Genomic DNA, 25,798 nt, shown 5'->3' on the forward strand with positions numbered 1-25,798 from the left:
GTGGATGCTGAAGATGGGTGGCCATCCCAATTTCTTACAATAAGACAACATTGAAATTTTCCAGTAAATTGACTCTTTCTTTCTCGAATTATTTCTCTGTAGCGGGCAATGCCGATAATATTTTACCTACAGCAGAACTTCTTTCAAAATTGGAGTCAACACTCTCAAACCCTGCTGCCGTCTTACCAGCTACATTTACCTTTGTTGTCATTTGACAATCTTCGAAGCATCCTCACCAGGATTGATTCTATCTCCACAAACCACTCTCTTTGCTCATTCACAAGATGCATCTCATCATCCATTAAAGTTTTATCATGAGATTGTAGTCATTCAGTCACATCTTCAGAATTCACTCTAATTGTAGTTCTCTTGCTATTTCCATCATATCTATAGTTACTTTTTCCACTGATGTCTTTTTTTCTTTGTTGTTGTTTCAGTACAATTGTCTCCATTGTCTTAAACATCTCAAAGTCACCTACGTGGACAAGAATCAAGTTCTTCAAAGTTCCTATTAATGTTGATCCCTTGATCTCTTACCATGAATTGCAGATGTTCTTAATAGCATCTAAAATGGTTAATCCTTTCCAGAGGTTTTCCATTTACTTTCCCAGATCCATCAGGGGAATCCCTATCTATGGCAGAAATGGCCTTATAAAGTGTATTTCTTCAATAATAAGACTTAAAAGTCAAAATTACTTCTTGACTTATGGGCTTCAGAATGGCTGTTTTGTTAGAAGGAATGAAAATAACATTAATCTCATTGTACATCTTCACCAGAGCCGTTAAGTGACCAGAGGCATTGTCAATGAGGAGCAATATTTTAAGAACCTTTTTTTTTAATCCTAAGTAGCAGGCCTCAATAGGGGGCACAAGACATTCAATAAACTGTGTTGTAAATAGATGTGCTGTGATCCAGGCTTTGTTCTTCCGTTTAGAGAGCACAGGTGGAGTCGATGTAGCATAATTGTTAGGGGGCCCCAGGACTTTCAGAATGGTAAATAGCATTGGCTTTAACTTAAAATCACCAGATGCATTAGCCTCTAACAAGAGAGTCAGCCTGTCCTTGAATTCAGGCATTGACTTCACTCCAGCTGGGAAAGTCCTAAAGCACTTCTTATTCTGATATAAAGCTGTTCCATTACATTGAAAACCTGTTTAGTGCAGTTACCTTCATTAATTATCTTATCTAGTTCTTCTGGATAACTTGCTGCAGCTTTTACATCAACACATCTTGCTTCATGTTGCACTATTACATCATAAAGATGGATTCTTTTCTTAAACATCATGAACCAATCTCTGGTAACTAAGCTTTGCTCAGCAGCTTTCTCACCTCTCGCAGCCTTCAAAGAATTGAAGAGAGTTAGGGATTGGCTCTGGATTACATTTTGGTTTAACAGAGAGTTTGTAGCTGTTTTTATGTTCTATCCAGATAATTAAAACTGTCTCCATTTCAGCAATTAGGCTGTTTGGTCTTCTTATTCTTTGTGTGTTCATTGAAGTAGCACTTTCAATTTCCTTTAAGAACCTTTCCTTTGCATTCAGAACTTGACTATTTGATGCAAGAGGCCTAGCATGGCTCTTCACATGCCTTCCACACTGGGCTGAATTATTTTTTCTTTTCACTTTTCATGTGACTCTCCTTTCACTCGGAAACCTACAGGCCATTGTAAGCCTATTGATTGACCTTATTTCTATATTGTTGTGTCTCAGGGCATAGGAAGGTCTGCAGTGAGGTAGAGATGCAGTAAACACACAGAATACAAACAACATTTATTGACTGGGATCACCATCGTAGACACCATACTGAATGGGAGAAGATATTCACAAATGATATATCCAAAAAGGGGCTAATATCAAAAATATATACAAGTTAACACCCTAAACAACAATCCAACTAAAAAATGGGCTGAACCCCTAAGTATACATTTATCCAGAGAGAACATACAGATGGCCAATTCAACAAACAACAAGTGTTGACAAAGATGTGGAGAAAAGGCAACCCTCATGCACTGTAGTTGGGATTGTAAACTGTTTCAGCCACTATGGAAAACAGAATGGTGATTCAAAAAAATTAAAAGTAGAGCTGCCATTCAACCCAGCAATATGATTTTGGGTATTTATCTGAAAAAATAAAAGCACTAATTTAGAAAGATATATGTATTCCTATGTTCATTGCAACATTATTTACAATAGCTAAGGTATGAAAGCAACCTAGGTGTCATTAATAGATGAATGAAAAAGAAGTTGCCATACAGCTACATAGATATGCGTAGATCTATGTACCTATATGTATGTACATAAGCAAATGTTACTCAGTGACAAATATAGAATATTTGCCATTTGCAACAACATGGATGGACATAGAGGGTGTTATGCTAAGTGAAATAAGTCAGACAGAGAATTATTCCTTTGTGCATCTTCTTTATCCAATCATTGATCGAAGGACACTTCAGTTGTTTCCATGTCTTGGCCACCATGAATAATACTGTAATGAAAACAGGGTTGTATAAGAAAAGATGAAATTCTGCCATTTGCAACAACATGGGTGGACATTGAAAATATCATGCTAAGCAAAATAATTGACAGGGATGTCAAGAATCATATAATTTCACTCATATGTGAAATGACAACAAATGAACAAACAAGAAAAACAAACAAAAACTCATAGATACAGACAACTGTATCACAGTTACCAGAGGCAAGGGGGATAGGGGAGTAATAAAGGACTAAGAGGGTAAAATATATGGTGGAGGAAGACTTGACTTTGGAAGGTGGGCACTCAATGAAATATGCAGATGATGTAAAATAGAATTGTATGCTTCAAACCTATATAATTGTATTAATCAATGTCACCCCGGTAAATTTTAATATAAAAAATCAGAGACAAATATGGTATGATTTTACTTATATGTGGAATAAAAACAAAAACAAAACAAATGAATAAACAAAACAAAACAGAAACAAACCCATTGATACAGAGAGCAAAGTGATGGTTGCCTAAGGGAGATGGGATGCTAATGAAATGAATAAAGCTTTCTCATTGCTAACAGAAAGGAGATTCTATTGTTTAAAAAGACAACTGTCTTATATGGGCACAATTGTTGCATTCTCAAATAATTGCTATCATAATACCAAATATCACTGATCACAAATCACCATAACAAATACAGAAAAAGTTTGAACTGTTGCAAGAATTACCAAAAAGGGGCACAAAGGCACAAAGTAAGCAAATAATGTTGAAAAAATGAAGTCAATTTACTTGCTTGGCCCCAGGTTGCCAGAAAACTTCAATTTGTAAAAAATGCAATATCTGTGAAGTGCAATAAAGTCAAGTATGATCAAACATGGTGTGCCTATATCTAATTTAGCCGAGCCATTCTCCAGGTAGTTGAATGTCAACCTAACTGAAATGACTACACATGAAAATAACACAGTGTTCCTTTCCAGAATCAGATAGCAGCTCACTTTATAATACAGATAAACTGAAATTATATATTTAAATCAGGACATTAACTTGAAAACATGAACAGTTTTGTTTGATAAATAGTTTGAGGGATTTTCCTAAAAATAAAGGGAAATTCTTTTTCTACATATGTTTAAAAGATTAAATGTTTCAGCGGGATTTTGCACATTTTACTTTATCTTTGAAAATATAAAAGTATTCTATGAAATAGCAACAACTTTTATTCCATTTGTCAAAAAATTAATACTATTTTCAAGTATTTTCCCTCTCATTAGCTTTATTATTATTTTTAAAATTTTATTTTATTATTTTTAATATATTTATTGATTATGCTATTACAGTTGTCCCATTCCCCCCTTCACTCCACTCCATCCTCTCCACTCCCTCCCTCCCACATTCCCCCCCTATAGTTCATGTCCATGGGTCATATTTATAAATTCTTTGGCTTCTATATTTCCTACACTATTCTTACCCTCCCCCTGTCTATTTTCCACCTATCATCTATGCTACTTATTCTCTGTACCTTTCCCCCCCTCTCCCCCTCCCACTCCCCTATTGACAACCCTCCATATGGTCTCCTTCTCTATGGTTCTGTTCCTGTTCTAATTGTTTGCCTAGTTTGCTCTTGTTTTTGTTTTAGGTGTGGTCGTTAATAACTGTGAGTTTGCTGTCATTTTTACTGTTCATATTTTTTATCTTCTTTTTCTTAGGTAAGTCCCTTTAACATTTCATATAATAAGGGCTTGGTGATGATGAACTTCTTTAACTTGAGCTTATCTGAGAAGCACTTTATCTGCCCTTCCATTCTAAATGATAGCTTTGCTGGACACAGTAATCTTGGATGTAGGTCCTTGCCTTTCATGACTTGGAATACTTCTTGCCAGTCCCTTCTTGCCTGTAAGGTCTCTTTGAGAAATCAGCTGACAGTCTTATGGGAACCCCTTTGTAGGTAACTGTCTCCTTTTCTCTTGCTGCTTCTAAGATTCTCTCCTTCTGTTTCATCTTGGGTAATGTAATGATGATGTGCCTTGGTGTGTTCCTCCTTGGGTCCAGCTTCTTTGGGACTCTCTGAGCCTCCTGGACTTCCTGGAAGTCTATTTCCTTTGCCAGATGAGGGAAGTTCTCCTTCATTATTTGTTCAAATCAGTTTTCAATTTTTTGTTCTTCCTCTTCTCCTTCTGGCACCCCTATAATTCGGATGTTGGAACGTTTCAAGATGTCCTGGAGGTTCCTAAGCCTCTCCTCATTTTTCTGAATCCTTGTTTCTTCATTCTTTTCTGGTTGGATGTTTCTTTCTTCCTTCTGGTCCACACCATTGATTTGAGTCCCAGTTTCCTTCTCATCACTATTGGTTCCCTGTACATTTTCCTTTGTTTCTCTTAGCAGAGGCTTCATTTTTTCATCTAGTTTTCGAACAAATTCAACCAATCCTGTGAGTGTCTTAATAACCAGTGTTTTGAACTGCGCATCCGATAGGTTGGCTATCTCTTCCTCACTTAGTTGTATTTTTTCTGGAGCTTTGAAGTGTTCTGTCATTTGGGCCTTTTTTTTTTTTTTGTCTTGGCACATCTGTTACTTAAAGGAGCGGAGCCTTAGGTGTTCACCTGGGCGGGGTAACACAGGTCACTGCCCTGTGATGCTGCGCAGTGATGCTGTATGTGGGGGAGGGGCCGAGAGGGAGCAATGGCGCCTGCTCCAGTCTCCACCGGATTTCAATATTTCACTCTGCTACCCACAATCAAACTGGGCCCCTCTGGTGCTGGTTCCCGAGTGGGTGAGCTTGTGCACGTCCCAGGCCCCTGTGGGTCTCTCCAACAACCTCTCCTGTGAGGCTGGGAGTCTCTCCTGCCGCCCCAACCCCCACGGGTGTTTACAATCAGAGGTTTGAGGCTTTATTTCCCTGCACTGGAGCCCTGGGTTGTGAGGTCTGCTTTGCTCCCCGCCGTTTGTACCGTTTATCTGTGCAGGAGTGTGGGGCTGTGGGGTGCTACCCGCTGCTCTGCCTGCCCCGTTCTCTGCCACTCTGAGTCTGGCCCTCTCGGTTTATCTGTGCGCGAATGTGGGGCTGCAGGGGCTGCTAGTGATCAGACTGCCTGCCCCATTTGTCCCACACTCCACCAGTCTCGGTCCCGCTGGGGCCACCGGAGTCCTCTCCACCCCGGTTGCCCATCTCCGCCCCTCCTACCGGTCTGGAAGAATGTTTATTTTTTATTTCCTTGGTGTGGGACTTCCTTGCCATTCGATTTTCTGTCAGTTCTGGTTGTGCGAGGAGGCACAGTGTGTCTACCTATGCTGCCATCTTCTCATTAGCTTTAAATTACCTCTCCTCATTCCCTTTTCTTGAAATTATTTATTTATTTATTTTTAGAGAGGGAGGGAGGGAGGAAGAGAGGGAGAGAAACATTAATGTTTAGTTGCCTCTTGAGCGCCCCCTACTGGGGACCTGGCCTACAACCCAGGCATGTGCCCTGACTGGGAATCCAATGGCCAACCTTTTGGTTGGCAATCCAGCACTCAATCCACTGAACCACACAAGCTAGGGTCCTTCCCCTCATTTTCAATCAAGTTTTTCTTTTCTTTTTAGAACTATTTAAATGGCAATTTTTGTATCCTCATGAGAGGACTTGCTTATTGATTTCAGAGAGAGGAGAAGGGAGTGGGGGTAGAGAGAGAAAGAAAGAGAGAGAGAGAGACAAACATTGATGTGAGAGAGAAATATCAATATGTTTCCTCTTATATGCCCGCTGGCCTGTGATCCAACCTGCAACCTAAGTATGTGCCCTGACTGGTATGCAGACCCATAACCTGGTGTGTGGGATAATGCTCCAACCAACTGAGCCACAGAAGTCAAAGCTAAAGAGCATTTTTAAAAATCCAAATTGATTTAATTAGCAAGTGGTGATAAGAAACAAATTTGAGAATAAAGGAATGATAGAGAAGTTTTCTTTTTTTTATAGTCATTCAGATTTTATTAATTTCTTTTTTTATTTAAAAGGGTTTTTTTTAACTTTTGTTCAAGTACAGTTGTCTCCATTTTCCCCATACTACACCCCCCACCCCAGCCATGCCCACCTTCCTCTGCTGATCCCACCCTGTCATGGTTTTGTCCATGTGTCCTTTATAGTTGTTCCTGTAACAACTATAACCCTTCACCCTTTTCCCTGACTATCCCCCCACCTCCCCTCTCGTTACCATCAGTTTGTTCTTAATTTCAATGTCTTTGGTTAAATTTGCTTGCTTGTTTGTTTTGTTGATTAGGTTACACTTAAAGGTGAGATCATATGGTATCTATGTTTTACCACCTGGCTTATTTAACTTAACTTAATGCTCTTCAGTTCTATCCATGCTGTCACAAATGGTAGGAGCTCCTTCTTTATTTCTGCTGTGTAGTATTCCATTGTGTAAATGTACCATAGTTTTTGGATCCATTAATTTACTGATTATTTGTTGATTTGTTTATGATAGCCATTCTGACTGGTGTGAAGTGGTATCTCATTGTGATCTTAATTTGCTCTCTCTGATGGTTAGTGATGCTGAGGATTTTTTCATATGTCTCTGGACCCTCCATATGTCCTCCTTAGTGAAGAGTCTGTTCAAGTCCTTTGCCCACTTTTTAAATTGGTTTGTCTTCCTGGAGTGGAGTCGTGTGAGTTCTTTATATATTTTGGAGATCAAACCCTTGACTGAGATATCATTGGCCTGTTTTCCCATACAGTTGGTTCTCTTTTCATTTTAATGCTGTTTTCTTTAGCTGTGCAGAAGATTTTTATTTTGATGAGATCCCATTTGTTTATTATTTCCTTTATGTCCCTTGCTCTAGGGGATATATCAGTGAAAATATTGCTGTGTGGAATATCTGAGATTTCCCTGCCTATATTTTCCTCTAGGATTTTTATGGTGTCACAACTTATATTTAAATCTTTTATCCACCTTGAATTTATTTTTGTGTATGGTGTAAGTTGGTGATCGAGTTTCATTTTTTTGCATGTAGCTAGCTGTCCAGATCTCCTAACGCCATTTGTTGAAGAGGCTATTTTTACTCCATTTTGTGGTTCTTTCCCCTTTGTCAAATATTAATTGACCATAGATACTTGGGTTTATTTCTGGGCTCTCTGTTCTGTTCCTTTGGTCTATGTGTCTGTTCTTATGCCAGTACTAGGCTGTTTTGATTACAGTGGCCTTGTAATAGCTTGATATCAGGTATTGTAATCCCTCCTAACTTGTTCTTCTTTCTCAAAATTGCTGCAGCTATTCAGGGTCATTTATGGTTCCATATACATTTTTGAAATGTTTGTTCTATATCTGTGAAATATGTCATTGGTACTTTAATAGAGATTGTGTTGGATCTATACATTGCGTTAGGTAGTATGGACATTTTGATGATATTAATTTTTCCAGTCTATGAATATATTACTTTAAATCCCATAGAATACTCTCCCGCTGTCTTAATCCACTTTGCCTTCCCCCTGCAACTGATCACATACAAGAGTAGGTGGGAGCTGTGAACACCAATATTCCTGCTGGAATAGAGAAGCCACCAACAGATAATAAAGGAAGATGGCACAGGAGTGGAAGCCACACTAACCTCCTCATGGTACCAATCTGGAATTACAATTAAACTGTGGAGAATTTACCCAAAACAAACAATTAAACAATAGTGTGAGAGAAGCCTTATAACCTCAGACAGACAGAAGAACTAGATACAGCACAATGTGTACTCACCTGCACAACAGCATACAAGACATGGTGGGTGGATTGACCCTCAGTCAACCTTCTGGAGGGAAGGACCCACCAAAGAAAGACCCAACAACAATGAAAACCCAAATACATCCAGAGGGCCAACATAAATGGCACATCAAGACCAGTGAGCTCAGGAGATCAAGGAGCCCTCACCACTGAATCTCACAGGTCTCCTACCATAGAATTTCACACCACAAACTCAGAGAGTCAGAGCAGATCAATTTAAGAAGCAGAGGTTAACATTAAGAGTCTCACAAGCAATGGGAAGACAAAGAAACAAACCCCAAACAAAGGGAAAGGAGGAAGTCTCAGAAAGAATACTAAATGAAGTAGAGACAAGTCAGCTATCAGGTCTTGAGTTCAAAGCAATGGTCATAAGGAAGCTCATTGAACTCACAGAGAATTACCAAAAACTACAGGGAAGTGACAATGAACTTACTGCAAACTATATCAACTTGAAAAAGGAAATAGAAACTATCAACAAGTGCCAGAGGAAATGAAGAATACAATTTCCGAACTGAAGAACAGTAGAAGAAATCAAAAGCATGCTCGATAAAGCAGAGGATCAAGTCAGCAAGCTGGATGACAAGGTAGAGAAGTTTTTATTTACAATAATATTTATCTCAAAGTACTGAGTAATAACTTTAAGATGCTAAGTTATCTTCCTAAGATTTTTCAAACTACTTTTTCACTGTTCCTTCTGATTTATTTCCTTTCCTTTTGGGTTTATCAATTTATTTATTGTCATCTTCCTTCTTGTGTGTCTATTATTCCACATAACATCTTTGTAGTGTTTATTATACTATGTTAGATCTAACTTTGATTTTACTTTTCTCCATTCTTTTCTGTACTTAGAAGCAAGAAAGAAACAGCTTTCAACATTAATGAGGACTAATAGAACTGTTTGATCACTGTATTTGAAAGACACTTTCAAAAGCCATACCTGGTAAGGTTGCTTGAACCTTACATGAGCAAAGTTATGCTTATGGCACTCTGCATGCTTAGGGAACAAAGAAAGAACATGGTGTCTATAAATTCACAGTTAATGGACATATGTATCTGGGATTAAAGAGTTCCATCCTTCAGGAGAGAGATTTCAGTCAGAAAGATAATAAGGAAAAGTTTTAAATGGCATGATGAAATCATCAATATACAACTAATAAAAGAGAAGCTAATACAATAGAATGCTAGGAGTGGAAAAGGTACAAAAGGAAAAATAATCTATGTTATAATCCTATGGAAGAAAAATTCTAAATATTGTCTTTTTTTTGAGAGCAAAGTAATAGTTTTACATATAATTGAGCTTTCAGTTTTGAACAGCTCAAAAATAAAAGCTATGCTTCCTTTCTATAAAAAGAGAATATAAAAGGCATTTCCTTTGATATATAAATAATAGTGATTATCATTTTAGGCTATTGAATATTTCTATATAATGAAAATGTGTTAACCAAATGTAGATGGTCTGGTTTTAGCTTGGGATGTAGAAAACTGCAAAGAGCCTTTTTCTGACCACACTAGTAACAACAACAAAAAACGTGGAGGAAATGCAAATTCCCAACTTCGCTTGGACCAGCTGAGAAATAAATCACAGGGCAACCACTAGCCTGAGACAAGTTAAAAGGAAAGTACAGATCAAGGAGAGACCAGATGTAGCAGACATAATCAGATACCAGTTAAGAATTCTGTTAAATTATGATTAACAAACTGGTAAGGGTAGAATATAGGCTAGGAAGAAAATATCAATATAGGGAGAATTTGTACCCACTTCTACACTCTTCTCTATAGTCCTCACTGGATATTCACATGAAATTACTGGCAACACTCCAGAGAAAGTGTCCCTTGAGTGAAAAGTCCAAAGAAGAGAACAGTAACTGCTATAGGAAAGACACAGAACTCTGTCCAGATTCTTCCTATTATCTATACAGAATAGAAGCCTAAAATACTGGGGTAAGCAAAGCAAACTGATGAAAATCCATTGTAGCTGGGGGAGCGAAGGAATAGAAACAAGACCCTTTCTTTATTCCTGGGACAGGGATTAAATTATATTTACTTACATTAGATTAAATTATATCTACTACTAAGGTGTTATAAAAATGATCATTACTTACTCTATTCTGGCTTCTATAACAAGAATACTTTAGACTAGGTAGCTTAAATTTATTTCCGACGGCTCTGGAGACTGGGAAGTTCAAGATAAGGAGCCATTTATTTGGTGTCCGGTGAGAGCCCAATTCCTGGTACATGGGTAGCTGGCTTTTCCCTGTGTCCTCACATAGCAGAAGGGGTAAAGGATCTCTCTAGATTTTCTTTTATTATTATTATTATTTTATTGTTGTTCAATTACACTTGTCTGCATTTTCTCCCCACCCTTCTACCCCACCCCAGATGAACCCACCTCCCTCCCCTGCTTCTACCCTCCCCCTTGATTTTGTCCATGTGTCCTTTATAGTAGTTCCTGAAAACCCTTCCCCACACTATCCCTTCCTCCCTCCCCTCTGGCTATTGTTAGATTGTTCTTAATTTCAATGTCTCTGGTTATATTTTGTTTGCTTTTTTTCTTTTGTTGATTATGTTCCAGTGAAAGGTGAGATCATATGGTATTTGTCCCTCACTGCCTGGCTTATTTCACTTAGCATAATGTTCTCAGTTCCATCTATGCTGTCACAAAGGGTAGGAGCTCCTTTCTCTCTGCTGCATAGAATTTTATTGTGTCAATGTACCATAGTTTTTTGATCCACTCATTTGCTGATGGGCACTTAGGTTGCTTCCAGTACTTTATAAGGGCACTAATGCCATTCATGAGAGCTTTGCCCTCATGACCTAATTATCTTTTGAAGGCCCTGTCTCCAGATATTATCCCATTAAGGATTAGATTTTAACATATAAATTTTGAGGAAATATAGACTTACTTTATAGCAGTCATATAACAATATACAAGGTCTGTCCAGAAAAAGTCCAGCCATTGTTAATAAAACAAGAATAGTTTCATGACATGAATGTAACCTGGCAGCCAAGGACAGTGAGGTGGAATGCACATGTGTGAACAATGATGACTTCACTGTAGTAATGAGTGGGGATGGTAGATGCCATTGAGTGAGCGTGTGTACTGTGTAGTTAGTTGTCACATTCAAAATGACTGAGTAGAGCAACAGATCTGTATCATATTTTGCATGAAGCTTGAACATTCCACCACAGGAGCTATTTGGGTGATTCAGGAGTATGCAGTTATGGGCAACTGGTGATACACAGCTTCATTATGGCAACACGCCTGCTCGTGCATTTCATCTTGTGCAGAGGTTTTTTGTGAAACATCAAATCACCCAGGTGTCTCAGGCCCTCTACAGCCAAGATTTGGCACCCTGTGACTTCTGGCTTTTTCCCAAAACTAAAATCACCTTCCAAAGGGGAGAGATTTCAGACCTTAGATGAGATTTGGGAAAATATGATGGGGCAGCTGATGGCGATTGGGAGAACTGTGTGAGGTCCTAAAGTGCCTACTTTGAAGGGGACTGAGGCCTCATTGTCCTATGTACAATGTTTCTTGTACCTTTTATCTTCTTCAATAAGTATCTCTATTTTTCATATTACATCACTGGATACCTTCTGGACAGACCCCTTATTTGTAGTTTATGCCTCTTACCTCTATACTATTTTGTATGTATTACTTTTGGGGTGTGTATATGTATATATTTATATGTCAATACTGTTTTATAGTGGGTTTTAAAAATTAACAATATATCAAAAGCTATGCACCTAATATAGTACAGAGGAGAGGCAGGAACCAATTCTGTTAAATTCTGAATGATCCAGTAATTCATTTGCTATTCAATATTTCTGTACCTCAATAACTATAATATGTATTGTTGTATTGTTACAGTCCCTTCTAACCAAAAGTAGCATATTATTAGTGTAATTTAAAACTATTAAAATGTTCAAAATATTTTAACCTAAATACTAATTTTATATTGTGATCTGCAATACCTAAAATTTTCCATTAATTAAGGTACTTTTGCCTATCCTGAAATTATTCTAAAACATGATGAAATTTGAAGTTTTAAAATTGAAGTACTAAACTTAATAGACAAGAAATATTGTGTGCTACTATTATAGTATAGAATTAAAGGAATATGGTCTTGGTTCCATATTTTCCTTTTAAATAATTAGTGAGCTAAGTAAATGAACTAAGTTATTATCTTTAAGAATTAAGAACAATAAGAATATTCTCTTAGAACTTTGAAAATCTTTGATCATTAAAAAAACATTTCATCATCAAAGTAGTTAAATTTTTTCTGTACTTTATCATATATATTATTTTATATTTTACTTTCTACATATTAACATCTATTAGCACTCACAAGGTGCTATATTCTGCTCTTTTAAAGTTTACCAATAGGTGATAAGATCACTAATGCTATCTAAATTAAAGTCTAGAGTAAAGCAACATATTAAAGAAATGTATTAGTAATTACAATGTAGCTTTTGTAGTTGGGTCCCATTGATCATTGTGGATTTGGAGGGTGAATATAATTTAATCTGTTATGACTTTACTTGAAGGTGCAAATAGGTTAAAGGTTTCCAAGTAGAGGGAGAATATAAAAAGTTGCACTTGAAGTTATCAGTGGTCCTAGAGATTATCTATTCCAATCCATACATATTACAAATAAATCCTTGAGACATTAAGTGATTTATCCAAAGTTCAAAGCTGAATGACTCATTTTTCCTGTTTCTTCTTCCAAGATTCTTTTCTTTCATATATCTCTCAAAGCATCCTGTCTTCCCCCCTCCACCCTAAATGCCATGGGAAATTTTCCTCTTTCAAACTAGGAGTTGATGCCCAACTAATTCTTGAGAGTTGAATACAAGTGAGTCAGTTGAAGAATGTGAACAGAGCAAGCCCAAGGGCAGGAAGCAGCGTGGGGAGAGGCACTGCAGGGGCCACAGCAGAGCTTCAGGCAGCTGTACAGGGCTCACAGGGCTCACCGATCGCGTGCTCGTGCAGCTGAGGATTTCCTTGCAATATTGGAAAGGGCCAGTTTTTCTGTTAGAGGTCCAATTAAATTTACAGCAAGTATTGCTACTTTTTATGTTTAGTATTTTTTATCAAAAGACATTAATTTTTATTAAAATTTACAGTTTATTTATTTATAGAAGATTATGTTCAAATAAGCAGTTTTAGATTCTCAGATGCCCTGTAAACTATCTGAAGCTCATTTCTCAATTTATGAAATGTGGTAGGTTTTACTTATGAGCTAATCTTTATGTCAAAGAATTAGAGTGATTGGATCTGAATATGAATCAAATCATTTTTGGTTTTGTTTCTTAAATAGCAAATGGATCAGATACAACTGCTTTACCACAAGTCAGGAAATTCTATTTTAAAATTTCCTTTGAGTATTAGATATATTACTTGGAATCTTCCTTTGAGTACTAAATATATTACTTGGACACTCAGGGTAAAAATTGTAATTGCAATGCTACATATAAATATTGGTAAATATTACAGTTTTGATAATTTAAAACACCAGTGAAATAAAATGGATTTATTTCTTGTGACATATGTAATCTCTCAGTGTGTGTTTGATATTCTTCAGTCCACTAAGAATTCTAGTGTAAAAACCCTACATTTGTAGTCAAATGGCTCTGTGTTGGCCTAAAACACTTAATATATAAAATATATCCCTTAACCTGTTCAGCTGGAGACATGTGACTCCTTTTGCTCATAGCACATTGGTTTGGTGCATTGCCAAGCCCTTAAAAATGAAAATATACACCCTATAAAAATACATAATGAAAGATCCTCCAAGAGAAATAAGCATTTGAGATTATGATTGGCTTCTAAAAATTAAAATCAATATGAAATAGATATGGGTGTATATATACAAATTCCTTTAAATTGTAAAAATCAGACAAGACTCTTAAAATGCAACTATATTAGGCCTAGATGTATTAAATCTAAGAAAAGCATGCATCACCAATCCTAAGTGGAAGGTTTGGTAGTCATTAAAACAAAGAAGAAAAAAAGTGAAGAGATCAAATACTCAAGTATGCCTTTATGCACAATGCAGGAAATATTTGAGTTATTGATCCTCGTGGTAGGTATAACTTATTGTGGCAATGGACACATTAGTTAATTCAATGCTTGAGCATATTTTTGTCTATATTATCCCATGCTCCTTATGCACCCTTCTTTTTTGGATGTGTGAGCTGCTTTTCCACAGGACATCTACAGAGAAAACATATCTATAGCTAGGTGGCCTTAGCATCTGGTTTCCTTAGCAGTAATGATTGAAACTGGAAATCGATAAAGTGAAATTGATTTTTACACAATTTTCACATGAACCTTGTTTAGATGAATCTTCCATAAGTAATCAATTCAGTCTTGGTCTGTTTTCAAATCTGAGACACCAAAGGTGGTATTCTGAGAGACTAAAAATGCACTGAGCAAGTTTCCTGGGAGACCCCCACAGGAAAATTCCCGAGTGATCCTTCTTTCTACCTCTTCACTTCTTGTACCCTTTGCTAATTCTCATTTAGAAAATGTTGTAAACATCTATCAATGGAACTTTTATTTTCTTAATGTCTGGTTTCATGGGCTTTATAGCATTAGAAAGATTGGTAGACATAAGAAATTTACAGAACTTACTTGATTGAAAAGCATTATTAATCTCTAGTCAACAGATTGAAGTAAATCCTTACATTAAGCTAAGAATCTTTGCCTGTGCTCACTTCCCAACACATACTACTATATCCGGAATGACATGGAGAAGATTAGAATGGCTCCTGTGCAAGGATAACATGCAAATTCATGAAGCATTCCATGGTTTTTATTGAATTAAGGTTACATGATGACAGATGAATACTAGAATTGGTGGAGTGATCACATTGCAAGGTGTAAAAATGGCAAATCACTATATTGTATACCTGAAGCTAATATAACCAATATATGATTGTGTTCTAATAAATATGTTAAAAATAATATTTGTGTAAGGTATCATTTTTGTCTATGAAATATCAATGTCAGTATCTGAAATTAATAAGATATTGTTTTAATTAAATTGTTAACAACTGCTTTTGTTTCAATGTACGTGAGAAAGAAAAAAATCATTTCTCATAAATAAATATGCTTTGGACATTTGAGATTTTTTATAGAAACTTGCTGATCAGAATTTATTTTACATGTTTGGAGGTAGTTCTGACTTTTGCAGCCTTGTCTCTTTAAAATGTTGTTTTGTGCAATATATTATATGTTAGAAAGTATGATACACAATCACCTTTTCAGGCCAAGCTTTTATTTACTATTATTATTAATGAGAGTGTGTGTCTCTGCTGTCATGTAAAGGAATGGCCAAAATAAGCAAAACATTAAAAATAATTACAAAAATAATGTGGGGGTTAACATGTTGGTTTGTAAATCATCAGCAATGTAGGAAATATACATGAAAATAGCTATTTAGTGGATTGTAGTTTATGTAAACTTACACAAATTACATTTATACTTCTAGGTAAGACAAGCATATTTTAGATATGTTCCTTTGAGAAGCCCTGGTCCTGAGTGGCTGTCAGGAGGGGAGCCGGTGTGTGGGTGCCGCTGGGCCTCACTCATCAGGTTAAGTGGTTAAAGTTACCTCATTTTATTTCCTTAACACATCTGAAAAATGGTCAGTAGCCTCATTTTTAAATGAGAATTCTAAATTTCTCGGTGAATGAATGCCTGTATTAGTTTCCTAGGACTGCCATAACAAATTATCAAAAATGTGCTTAACACAACAGAAATTTATTTTCTCATTGTTCTGGAGGTCAGAACCCAGAAAATAAGATATCAGTAAGGTTTGGCACCCTCTGGAGGCTCAAAGGAGAATCTGTTCCATCCCTATCACCTGGCTGTTAGCAATTCTTGGCTTTGCGGACTCTACTCCAATCTCTGCCTTCATTTTCACATTGTCTTCCTTCTGTTTGCCCCTCTGTCTTTTTCTTTCCTTTTCTTTTTTTAAAAATTTTTATTGTTATTCAATTACAGTTGTATGCCTTTTCTCCCCATCCCTCCACCCCACCCCAGCCAAACCCCCCTCCCTCCCCCACCTCCACCCTCCCCCTTGATTTTGTCCATGTGTCCTTTATAGTAGTTCCTGTAATCCCATCTCCTCACTGTCCCCTCCCCACTCCCCCCTGGCTATTGTTACATTGTTCTTAACTTCAATGTCTCTGGTTATATTTTGTTTGCTTTTTCTTCTGTTGATTATGTTCCAGTGAAAGGTGAGATCATATGGTATTTGTCCCTCACTGCCTGGTTTATTTCACTTAGCGTAATGCTCTCCAGTTCCATCCATGCTATTGCAAAGGGTATAAGCTCCTTCTTTCTCTCTGCTATGCACCCCAATGTTCATAGCAGCACAATTTACAATAGCCAAGTACTGGAAGCAACCTAAGTGCCCATCAGCAAATGAGTGGATAAAAAAACTATGGTATATTTATACAATGGAATTCTATGTATTTTCCTTTTCTGTTTCTTATAAGGACGTTGGATTTAGGGCCCACTCTAAATCCAAGATGATGTTATCTCATTTCAAGATCATTAACTTAATTACATCTGTAAAGACCCTATTTCCCAGTAAGGTCACATAATGAACTGGGAGTTACCACTCGCAGACATATTTTGAGGTTGACTATTCAGCTTATTCCAATAATGCAGTGGCAGTCAGAAGTCAAATTCTGTTTTTCTGACCTTGATGGACAAGTGCTTTTCATTGTTCTATACCAGCTCAATAAATATGGCCAAGGTTTAATATTAGGCACAAGATACACTCTTAACATGATGACTAAAACACAGTCCCTGCTTTTGAAGTGCTTCCACACTAGTGAGATTTAGCTGGCTCTTTAATTTCTAAAAAGCTAGATGTCTTCTCACTGTTTACAGAGATAAAATATAATTTAAGCTGCCTAAAGAAATATATTACTATGTACAATATTACCCCATAAGTATATTTTCTGTCTTGTTTAGACTTTAAAAACTAGCAAAGTGAGAAATTTTAATTAGGTACAATGGCTTTTAATTATTATAAGATGTAAATAGCAATGTAATATATCTATTGTATCAGAAAGTTAATAGATACATTATAAAGAAAATTAATCATAAGGAAATATTGTTTTCAAGGTAAATATTAAATATTAACTCTTAGTAAATAAACTCCAAGAAAACTATAAATATTTTGAGTATGAAAACTTATTAGAGAGAGAGAAAGTTGTTTGTCATTATGGTGTTTATTTCTGAAGGAGACAATTACTGGATTCTGGGAAATTAAATACTTTCAAATATTAGAATACCAATTATATTTTATGAAGATCATCAACACATATTGAGAAAAATACTTTTCTGATAGTTATTAAAATGTGTGTATATTAATAAATATTGCATACAATGAGAAATCTCTAGTTCATTTTTTCTTGTTGATGCTGGGTTTTTCAGTATTTTAAGGAAGAGTGGCTTATAAATGATACTGTGCCACAATTATCCTCTCTCTTCTTTCAAGTATGATAGCATGCCTTAGCCAGCCTGTATTTTTACCTACATCACAGTAATTACAGATGACCCCAAACAACACAGGGGTTAGGGGCACTGACCCCACGCAGTCTACATTTCCTGCATGACTCTTGACTCAGCCAAAACTTAACTGTTGTTGACTGGAAACTTTACCTATAATATAAACAGTCAGTTAACAGGTATTTTGTATGTCATGTGCAATACATAATGTATTCTTATAATAAAGTAAGCTAGAGAATAGAAAATATTATTAAGAACACCATAAGGAAGAGAAAAATACATTTACAGTACTATACTGTATTTATTGATTCTGTAAGTTTATATCATCTGCTTATAAGATGAATCATCTGTCAGTACCTACATCAATATTGTCTTATAGAAAACACTGCAGATGTTATGTGTATTATTAATACTAGACATCAAACATGAGAAGATAATGTGAAAAGAAGTTTGTACGTGTAACAGGTGTAACAATGTATGCACTGCTAACAATGCAGCAGCAACATGATTGCTTTTATGGTAGTTGAATGGAATCTATTGCTTCACAGTAGGAAGGAAAGCTCCAAAAATTTTTCAATATTTTTATTGAAAAACCTGTGTATAAGTGGGCATGTACTGTTGTTCAATAGCTTGCTTTAAAAGCCACTTGAGTATGTTTCATACTAGGATGGATATTTTATTAACAAATAATTCAAGTTAAAAAAACTTTAGCTCAATGGCTTTATAGTAACACAAGCGAAGATTTGTGTCTGTAAGTGCAACACACTCTCAAGGTATTTATATGACAGTGTTTCTTTTAAAAATAAAACATTGAAGTAATTCCTCAAATCCTTCATTTGAAATCAGGTTGCAATTTATACAAATTTTCAACAGACTTTATAAATGGAAGGGTGAATGTTTCTGTGGAATAAATTCTATATAGATTTTGGAAGAGAAGGAATGGGAGTAGAATGGGGAATGAGGCTTGAAAGATAAGGAAGAAAACAGATTTAGAAAGCTGGAAGTCAAAATCTATATCTTATTCCTTATGTTTACCATTCTGAAGATAAATGATTATACTTTTTATTTTCCTTCCATATTTCTATCCATCTCCTTTCCTTTGTATTTCTGCCCTTTTACTTACCTCCTTTCCTTGTCCCCTACACCTTCTATCTTCATGTGGCATAGTGATTGTTAGGTTAAGGTGGACGACAATATGCATTAACTCAAAGACATTTTGTAATTAATTCTTAGGATTTTTCTAAGTTTTCTATCCTTGGTTGATTAAAAACAAGTCAGTATAGTCAATGGTCTAATAGATACTACAAAGGATTCATAGAGAAGAATGAAAAATTAATAGTCACTAATTTATTAGAATTCTTATCTGATGACTATGGAAAGATAACATTTTTTTCTCTTTTTTTTAGCAAGTGAAATCTCTATTGACAAAGTTTACTGTTATTATCTCATTTGTTGATTTATGAGATATTTGTCACTGCACCTGGGAAATAACCTGACCCAGTGGGGGTGGAAAATAAGTAATTAGTAATTATTGTCATGCATATTCAACTACCCAATAGAAACATAAATGGACTGAGATTGCAGTCAAACGGATGTTATCCATTCTCAATGGATGGCCAAAGGTCTGAGTCATTTCAGTATCCTTTAAAAGGAAGCAATAATTGAGGTTCTTAAAGAATGATAGAAATGACTCTTTTACCTTTTACAAATTCTAAGATTTTTTTCACAATACATCTTATACAAAAGAACACAAAATTTTACTTTCAATCATACCTTGCTTAGATTATTATACAGCTGTTTTGAAAGTGTAACTCACAATGTAATTGACACTTTAAGATAAGCCACTAAAAGGAGTTCCAGCCAAGATGGAGGCATAGATAGAAACCCTTCACTTCCTTGCACAACCAAAAGGACGATAACAACCAATCTAAAATCAATAAATAACCAGAAATGCCAGAAAATCAAACTGCATTGAACTCTTGCAACCAAGGAATTAAATAAAAAGTTAAACAGAACAACCAGACCTGTAAGAACCCACAGCAAGGCCATGGAATATGTGGGTGGCGCTGACTGAGAAAAATGGTAATGAGAAGGTGGAGCATGTGGGCCTGGCTGGCTGAAGGTGAAACTGAGACCCAGACTTGACTGTGGGCTACAGTGCTTGCTGCGGTGGGAGAAACTCCCAGTCTCACACAAGAGTCTGTTGGAAAGTGGGGCTAGAGACTAGCAGGCAAGTCACAATGTTCCCTCTCTGGCCCCTCCCCAACAGGCAGCGCCACAAGGCAGCAAGGAGGGTTGTCCCACCCTGGTGAATGCCTAAGGCCCCGCCCCCTTACAACTGAATAGGTGCATCAAGACAAAGAAATACAGCCCAAATAAAAGAACAGAGCAAAACTTCAGAAAGAGAGCTAAGCAATGAGGAGATAGCCAACCTATCTTATGGAGAATTTAAAGCCCTGGTTATCAAAATACTCACAGAACTGACTGAGTTTGGTTGAAAAATGAAAAAAACAAATGAAAGATACCCAAAATGAAATAAAGCAAAATATTCAGGGGACCAACAGTGAAAGGAAGGAAACCAGGACTCAAAGCAATGATTTGGAAGAGAAGGAGAATAAACATTCAATTGGAACAGAATGAAGAAAGAAGAATTTTAAAAAATGAGGAGAGGCTGAGGAACCTCTGGGACAGCCTGAAATGTTCCAATATCCAAATTACAGGGGTGCCAGAAGGAGAAGAGGAAGACCAAGAAATTGAAAACTTAATTGAACAAATAATGAAGGAAAATTTCCGCAATCTGGTTAAGGAAATAGACTTCCAGGAAGTCCAGGAAGCTCAGAGAGTCCCAAAGAACTCAGACTGAAGGAGAAACACACCAAGACACATCATAATTACATTACCTAAGATTAAAGAGAAGGAGAGAATTCTAAAAGCAGCAAGAGGAAGGGAGAGAGTTACCTACAGTGGAGTTTCCATAAGGCTATCAGCTGATTTCTCTAAACAAACCTTGCAGGCAAGAAGAGACTGGAAAGAAATATTTGAAGTCATGAAAGGCAAAGACCTACATCCAAGATTAATCTATCCAGCAAATCTATCATTTAGAATGGGAGGGCAGATAAAGTGCTTCCCAGATAAGGTCAAGTTAAAGGAGTTCATCATCACCAAGCCATTATTATATGAAATGTTAAAGGGACTTATCTAAGAAAAAGATCATCAAAACTATGAACAGTAAAAATGACAACAAACTTGCAACCATCAAAAACTAAACCTAAACACACAAAAACCAAAACAAGCTAAGCAAACAACTAGAACAGGAATAGAACCATTGTAATGAAGATCACAAGGAAGGTTATCAGAGGGGAGGGGGAGGGGGAGAGTAGGGGAAAAGGTACAGGGCATAAGAAGCATAAATGGTAGGTACAAAAAAGCAGGGATGGGGTCAGGAATAGTACAGGAAACGAAGTCAAAGGACTTATGTGTATAACCCATGGACATGAACTAGGGCGGTGGGGAATGCTGGAATGAGGGGAGTGCAGGGTGGAGGGGGAGAATAGGGAGAAAAAATGGGACAACTATAATAACAATCAATAAAATATTCTCAAATAAAACATAAAAGAAAATTTAAAAAAAATTAATTGAGGCATAATTGACATAACATGTAAGGTTCAGATGTACAACATAATTTGATATTTGCATGTATTGTAAAATGATCACAATAAATCTAGTTAATATCCATCACCATATGTAGTACAGATTTTTTTTCTTATGATGAAAACTATAGGTGTGGGAGGGAGGGGAGTTCAGCTGGGGTGGGGTGGAGGGATGGGGAGAAAAGGCATACAATGTTATTAAATAACAATAAAAATTTTTAAAAAAGAAAACTATTGAGACCTACTCTATTAGCAACTTTCACATATGCAAGGCAGTAGTACTACAGTAGTAGTAGGATTCATCATGCTCTACATTATATCCCCATGACATACTTATTTTACAACCGGAAGTTTGTACCTTTTGCTATTGTATATGTTATTTATCTAATTTGCATATTAATAACCTGTCAGATATATGACTTACAAATATTTTCTGCCATTACCTGTTGTAGGATGAATTTTCATTTTGTTGGTGGTTTTCTGTTCTGTGCAGGGCTTTATGGTTTGATATAATTTAGCACAGTTTTTAAAGAGGAATTTTTATCCACTTTCTTATTCCAGTGAGTATATATTATATCTGTGTTTTTACCAAACACATCAATATATTGTTAAGATTCAAGGGCAGAAAAGGCCATGGGACAAGATATTTTCAGAAAACATTAAAGAGGGCAGGTCTTTGCTCTAAAGATGAGGATATCCAGGGAGAAGATAAAATTAAGCAAAGACTGTAAATGAAATAAATATTCAGGAAAGATGATGAGGCTTTGAAGGCAAGTCTCATTTAGACTGTGAGGTTCTTGGCTAAAGGGCATGTGTTTATCCTCTGAGAAATTTATTTTTCTTGTACATTTTCTTGTCTTCTCCTTCAATAAGTATGTGTTACATTTGTAATAAAAACTAAGTTTGTTTAAACTGAGATAAGGAGAGAGCAGGATCAGGATAGCTGGAATTAAAGTTGTCTGGGTTTTTTTTTCTTTCTCTAAGTCAAAAGTAAAAAAGTCACAAGTGTTCTGCTAACAATGGGAAAATGAGTGATTGTGTATGTATGTGTGTGTTCCTGTGTGTGTGTGAAGATAGAGGGAGAGATGTGTGAGAGGGGAATGAGAGTTTTCAGGTGTGGTTGAGGGGGACAAGCAAACCTTTTTGTGTATTTATGTGAGTGGGTGCAGTAATTGTGAATGAAGTAAGAGGTTTGGGTTCCTGAGCTAAATATTTTAGAGAATAGACAATTTCAGACGATGGTAAGGTCTAGGTGGAGCCTGAAAATGGACTGAAGTAGGATCAAAAGGCATGAAGGGAACAGTTCAAGGTTAAAATGGAGAACGGAATGGTGAATAAAAGGTACGATCCCCTGAGATGGAAGTAACAGTTGCCAAGGGACTGAAAACTTGATCATCTGGTAAAATTCTCAATGGAAACATGTGTGAGCAGACATCAGACCAATGAATGTATGTAGAAAACCAAATGAAACCAAAAACAACTCTGTTGTAGACTTTAAAAGGGGAATGTGATATTTAAGAGAAGGTGTTAAAATATTTTAGAGTAAGCAATTTTGGGACACAATGATGTTTAATCCAGAACATGACTCAGAAATATGCATATGAGTTGCATAGACATGGAAAAGGTAGATTAGAAACTATGGACATATTAAGGAAGTTAAAGGAGCTCAGAAGGCCTAATGGATGTTGTTAAGAACAGACAATATTGACATAGAGAAGTAGGGAATTGATGAAATTGAATGAAAACAGCATAATGACAGCTAATAAAAATGTTATACTACTAACTGTGATTATGAGATACAGAGAAAAGGGATAGGGAGTAAAAGAAGTGTTAGTCAGTCCGATCTTGGTACAGATATCAGAAACTACTTAAAAGAAGAAATAAAATTGTTGGAAGTGTGACTGAACACAGGTTCAGCTGCCTGCCTCAAGGAGAGCCAAACCTGTGAAACAGCTGCTGGTGAGGAGGAAAGTAGTTTATTTAAGTGTCAGCCGCCTGAGAAGGTGGGGGACTCTCATCCCAAAGCCCATCTTAACAGCTCAGCGCAGGCAGAGGTTTTATTAGGAGGGGGAGGGAAAGCAGAACAAAGAGTTCAGGCGGAGAGGGGTTGAAAGTTCTCTACGTGTAAGTCAGCACACTTGATTCTGCTTATTACCTCAAAACTGGTCCAGCAGAGTTCCGGTTTTTATGGTTGGGAGTCAGCTAGTCTCTGGGAGCCAGAACGACTGTTCGCTAGAGTCAGCCTCTTTCCCTAAAACCAGTTGCTGGAATTCTTAGACAAATGTGGTGATTATCCATGGGTTACCTATTAGTTAACAATTCACGTCTTATAAAATCACTTTTAACAGAAGAGAATAAAGAGGTGGGTTATAGAAGGACTACTGAATTGGAAAACAGGGTAACCTATCACTGCCCAGTCACTCCACTGCAGCTGAGATGCAGAGATCAGGAAGCAGCAGGAAAACTGCTGTCAACAATCACAGCTGCCCAGAGACCACACAGGAGAGCGTGAGGCCAGGTGTTGAAGCCTCGGTGTCAGCCACAACTCCTGACGGGGGAAGGACCCCCTCGGTCTCTCTTGTGCCTTCCAAATTTTACTTGCATGCATCTCATTGACAGAACCTAAGACAAATTCAGAAATGTAGTTTCCAGGATGCAGGAATCTTAGATTAAGAAAAGAACAAAGGAGCAGGTAGGAACGGAGGCTGATAGACAAGCCCAGGCAATTTATGAAAATGAGAAGTAAAAATCCTGGAGCAAACCGAAATCATATTCTTAAAAGCTGCGAGGAGTCCTTTGTGGACCGTGCACGCGTCCAGGTCCAGATGACTGTGGTAGTATCAAAACATGGAGGGCAATAAACAGCAAGACCTCAGACCTGATTACTCCTCTCAAACTCTACCTGCCTCATCCAAACCATTGGCAAGTGCTGGGGAAGGGTGCAGTGCAGTGGTGACAGTACTGACTGTATCATTCTCAAAACCCATATGGGAAGATCAGTCATGTGTTTTTTAGAGCAGTGCCTTTCCAAGCACAGTGCCTAGACCAGCAACAGCGGCACCTGGGACCTGGTTAGACAAGCAATTTCTCAGGACCTACCCCGGGCTACTGAATCCGAGATTTCAGGGGTGAGGCCCAGCTTTCTGTGCTTTAGCAAACCCTCGAGGTAATTCTGATACATGCTAACGTTTGAGAGCCTTCATGTTAGGTTAAGAACTCTGGTTATAGGCTTCCATTTAAATGTTAAAACTCCATTATGCCCTTAAAATGAGTCATGCACCTAGTTAGTTGATATTACCTGGGACTGAAGCATGATTTTTTTCATAAGATGATATATTTTATAAATTGTACAAATGTATTGTCTGTGAATTTTCTGATTAAACTGAATTTTAAGAAACACAGAGACTATCATTTGAGAAATCATTTCTTGACTTTATTTAATAAATGCCCAATAAGCCATTTGGTATGCAAAAATAAGTATAGTTGACACTAAATAGCACTTAATATGGTGAAGCATTGCTTTGGGCACATACTTGCACCAACTTAATACTCACCTATAGAATAGCTGTCATTATTATCACCTATTTATAGGTGAGAAAATGAAGGTATGTGACAGAGCTGAGATTTCACAGCTAACTAGTTTAACTCCAGGGTCTGCTATTTGCAGTAGCCGTACTGTATTAGAAAGAAAGCAATACTACAAGGTCATTTACATACTCTAGGCACATTTTTAAAAGAAATTGATTTTCTTCTTTCACATCCATGTACAAAATTAGAAAATCATAGCTTTCTATAAAAATAACAATAAAAGTTTTAGCTTAACTTTTTCTCCATAAAAGTTTTTAAAAAGTAGATATTAGTCCCCATAATATTACTGAATGGTGTTACTAAGTTAAAATTGGCTTTAAAATCATACTGCATTAAATGATATTTGCTTTAAGTAAACCATATGCTGTTGTGACATCTAATTTTCATTTGGAGACACAGTGATAGATGGAGGTAAAAGAGAAACATAACAGAGACAAAACAAGTCATTGCCAAGTTAGGATCTCAATATAAACTGCTTTTCCTTAGTCTAAATTCCGTCTTTTCTTGAGATAATGGCTCATATTGTTGTTTTGACTAAGGAAGAAAGTTTTAAGACTCAGGAAGTCAATAATCCTTTTGAAAGAGAGAATTAATGTGTCTTCAGCGTAACCAATTCCAGTGATATCAGTGGTGCCTATTAGAGAAGTATTACAAGCAACATAGGATCACATCTGAACTGTAAGTACTTCCATTTTCTGTTAACTGCTGTTTCTGATAATGGAAACTTTTTAAAAAGTGGTTTATTAAAATGTCTAGTTTTGGTACCTTCTCATTATTTTAGATAAATTACAACTCTGAATAAGACTTGAAGGCACCATT

At 36.7% G+C, this 25,798-nt stretch overlaps 1 protein-coding gene and 1 non-coding gene across 4 annotated transcripts in view; both read left to right on the forward strand.

Annotated features, from left to right (window-relative positions):
• Positions 1–25,798, forward strand: part of CCSER1 (coiled-coil serine rich protein 1) — a 1,227,777-nt gene that overhangs the window by 963,604 nt on the left and 238,375 nt on the right. The window lies entirely within an intron of this gene.
• On the forward strand, positions 14,922–15,028 carry LOC112317908 (U6 spliceosomal RNA). Its single transcript, XR_002976158.2, has one exon. It is a non-coding gene; the product is annotated as a U6 spliceosomal RNA (small nuclear RNA).

This window comes from Desmodus rotundus, chromosome 4, assembly GCF_022682495.2.
Source record: "Desmodus rotundus isolate HL8 chromosome 4, HLdesRot8A.1, whole genome shotgun sequence".
Lineage (NCBI taxonomy): Eukaryota > Metazoa > Chordata > Mammalia > Chiroptera > Phyllostomidae > Desmodus > Desmodus rotundus.